Below are 3,924 nucleotides of genomic sequence, written 5' to 3' on the forward strand. Positions count from 1 at the left end.
AATGCGTTCTAGGAAGTAACGGTACACTCAAATCATGTTGGAGAGATCGTATTTACTGTATAAGTTGAAAGGACATGAGTGCCACTAAAAAATCACAATTATGAGTGGGAAATGAGAAAAGTCCCATGCTTGGATCGTTTCAGTGAGAAAACAAGTCAGATGCAATGAATGCAGCATCTGCATTGATGGCTCAAATTAATACAATTATTTATTTTTTATCTTAGTTGCATGCATAAAATACCATAGTAAAGTTCAATTACAATACAATTATATTTGAATAAAAACATAAAAAGCAACATACCTGATGCAAATTCATTAGTCATAATTTTGCAGTAAAAAAATAATAATTAATGCTTAACTTGAAGCATTTATGTATAATGCATTATAAAGTGTTCAAAATGTATTCAGATTATACCTTTTCGTAAAATGCATTATAATATTTGCAGGTTTGCAAATATTTACATAGATATCATGTATTATAACTGTAACCACAGTTAGTCATGAGATCACACAGTGCATTACAATGCATAAAAAATACTATTATAAAGCATTATATATAAAGGCTTCAAAGATATTTGAATGCACATGATGTCGTAATTGCGGATTCCCAACTCAAAAATATGAATTCCCAGGAGGATTTGAATGCACCTTAAGTAACTTTGCATATTCTAGTAATTAAACGCAACAAACCTTGATTACCCGAATAATATTTTCTAGAATTTATCAACAATAATGTACTACAGGAGCTAACCCTAAACAAACGCTCTGAAGTTAGACTTGACTACCAGTGGCTATTCATAGGAGATGAGTAGAGCTTGTCTAATCTCAAAAAAGTAAAAGTAGCATCGTATTTACTTACGGCACACTCGATTTACAACTATGCACCATCTCCATGTCTCAAACATATCCATTGTTAGTCTTGGGCTGCATCCCAGTTTGCATACTTATGCTGTGCACTAAAAGTATGTACTTCTCTGCTCAATGGAAAGTCCAGACTCAGTATTTGGACAATTGGACAATGTCTCATGTTTGCACAGTGTCCCTTATTTTGTACAGTTTGTCTCTTAACATCCAGCTAAATTCAGTACCTGCATTATTATGTTTCTTTCAGGTTCACGCAATTAACAAAATGTTTTAATCTATAATTCTCTGGCACTCCTTTTCGACAAAAAGTCAAAAAAGTATTATTAAAAACTCTCCTCTTCCATAGGGCAACACTACAAAAATTAATACTTAATTGTTTATTTATCAGATCTTTATGGTTAAAACATCTAAAAATCCTTAAAACAGCATAAATTTACTTAGCAATACTCCGCAACATATCAAAACTCACTGAACTGTCAGATTTTTCAGTTGTTTTAAATTATAGTTATAGTTTTATAGTGACAGAATATACGAAGAAACAACACAATACATATATATAATATCTCATGCAATGTTGCTTTTCAAGTAAATGTATTATGTTTCAAGCATTATTGGAAAACAATACAAAACTACTACTTAATACATTATTACTATTACAAAAAAATGTCAGTCTTATGAATCATTTCAACATCACTTTTGACCTCGAACACTATATGTGAGCTAGTATGCAGCATTAATTAAAGACACATAGAACAAGGCTTATTTCTATAGCTACAAATGATGACTTTATGCAGATTAGAGAGCTGGGAGGTTGGAAGTTTGTACAGTATAAGCGACTGCGTTTAATGTACCCCTTCAAATCTCTGTTGCTGTCGGTAGGGATCTCATGGCAAAGAGAAGCCACTGTTTGAAAAGTTCAGCTGAGGGTTTTACACCCTCACAGTAATATGATGAGGTTCACCAATGAGCTGAGCAGAGGAACTTCAAAGCCAAACTATGTGCTTCCCCAAAGAGGAGAGAAGAGGAGCTGAAAAGATGGAGTGAGACAGAGTGAAGGAGAATAAAATGAAGAAGCCCTGAGAGAGATAGAGAATATGAGCCATCTATCAGCACAGAACTAGACTTCCAGCGGAGCTCGTGTTCATCTGCAGACCGAATGTTAGTGCCCTCAACCCCTCCTCTATCATCTTATTAACACTGTCTATGTCCTCTCAGATGGTGTTTGCTACACCTGCCCTAGCTTGGTAGGATGCATAATATCATGCCTGGTGTTGAACACACTACAGAGCAGTCTTAGTTGTTGAATAACCATTTAGAAGAAGTTTAGGGAATTATGCAATGCTATATTCAGTGTTTCTGCGGGTCTTAAAAATCCCTTAAAATCCATAAATGAAGGCCTTTAGTCAGAGCAGAAAGTCTTCAATTCATAAAGGCATGACATTATATGTTGTAGGCATTGCAAAAAATAAAATAAAAGATAGATTATTTTTGAAAGATGTTCTAAATCAATATGACTATAAATCAAGTTAGATTTACTTGAGATGCAAATGTAAAAATGAAGTCTTGAAAATTTTAAGAAAATTGAGTTAATGCTTAATACATGAACAAATATGGAAAGCATAACTTTTTTGCAATGTACTGCAAGTTATTACAGAAAGTACATTTAGGTATTGCATAAGCAGAAACCCATATTGTAGTGTTTACATGCACACTCATACACTGGTGTGCTTAAAAAGCACATTTGATTTGAGATTTGCATGCAATTTTGGTGAGAATTTTAAATGATTTTCTTCTTATTGGCATCAAAAACTAAACAAGACGTGCAACTGTATAAAATAAAACAAAAATGTGTGCTTAAATCTACAGTGAAGCAATCTGTAAAAATCAGTTTTGCTAAAATAGTTTGCAACCTTCACAGATAGAAGAACAAGTTAAGTAATTCAAGATATTAGATCATGCATGTAAATGCACTCATTAACATCAGTTAATTCCCCATTATTTTCACTGCTTTGCATTTAAACCGCATAAACAACAATCTGTCAGCTTATCATCTGATCATTACATAGTGCCATGTAAACAAGACTTTCTTGTGTTGGTGGTTTAATGATTTGCACAAACTCCTTTTTATAATAATCGCTATTTTATTGTGCATGTAAACAAACTCATAAGCTACCATAAAGTACATTTTTGAGCCATTCTGCACTCCCACTGGTTGAGGTCTAATTAAAGTCAAATGCACAAACAAACTCGCTCATGTTGCCTCAAATCACCAACTTTCATTGCAAAACTCTGCCAATGCAAACTCCCTTTCCCCCCCAAATGATAAATCAAACTGCTTAAACAAAACAAAGAATATTGGTTGAAGAATTTCAATAGCTGAGGTGTCATGCAGTATTTGTGTGTGTAGCAGACAGAAACAGATGCTAGTGTTCTGCAAACCCTTAAATCCTGACATGGTAAGAGTAGAAGAGGGAGAAAGACGGGAGACGAGAGGGAATCCAGTCCCTCAGGTGTGATGAGGCATCAGCACAGATGTAGTTTCCATTAGCTAGCTCTCTGCTGGTGATCTATAGCATCTCTGCTTAGCTCTCTTCTGCTCCAGGGAACAACAGCACGCATCTGCATTGACAACACACACACACACACACACACACACACACACACACACACACACACACACACTCCCTCCCTTAGCATAGCACAGTTCACACTCTTTAAGTGAATACCTGTATGTAACTCACTGTAAATAGTCAAGCTGAACAATTTCTGATTCTCTTTGCATATTGCAAAGGAAGAAGATCGTGGCTCTTGCTTATATTATACAACCTCAGGTAGTTTATTCTTCTGATGTAGTTTTTTGCATGCTACTATGGTAAAGCCATACAAGAGGCACTTGTATCTGTTATAGGTCTATTTTTATATTCAGATATGATAATGTAATATCTTGCGGTGATGGTGAGCTTTAAAGGAACAAACGACTTGATTAAATGTGCTTCATGTAATGAAAATTAGGGGTTGGCAGTATGAACAAAATATAACATATTATGAGTAAGATTCAGT

This window comes from Carassius auratus, chromosome 13, assembly GCF_003368295.1.
Source record: "Carassius auratus strain Wakin chromosome 13, ASM336829v1, whole genome shotgun sequence".
In the NCBI taxonomy this organism is placed as follows: domain Eukaryota; kingdom Metazoa; phylum Chordata; class Actinopteri; order Cypriniformes; family Cyprinidae; genus Carassius; species Carassius auratus.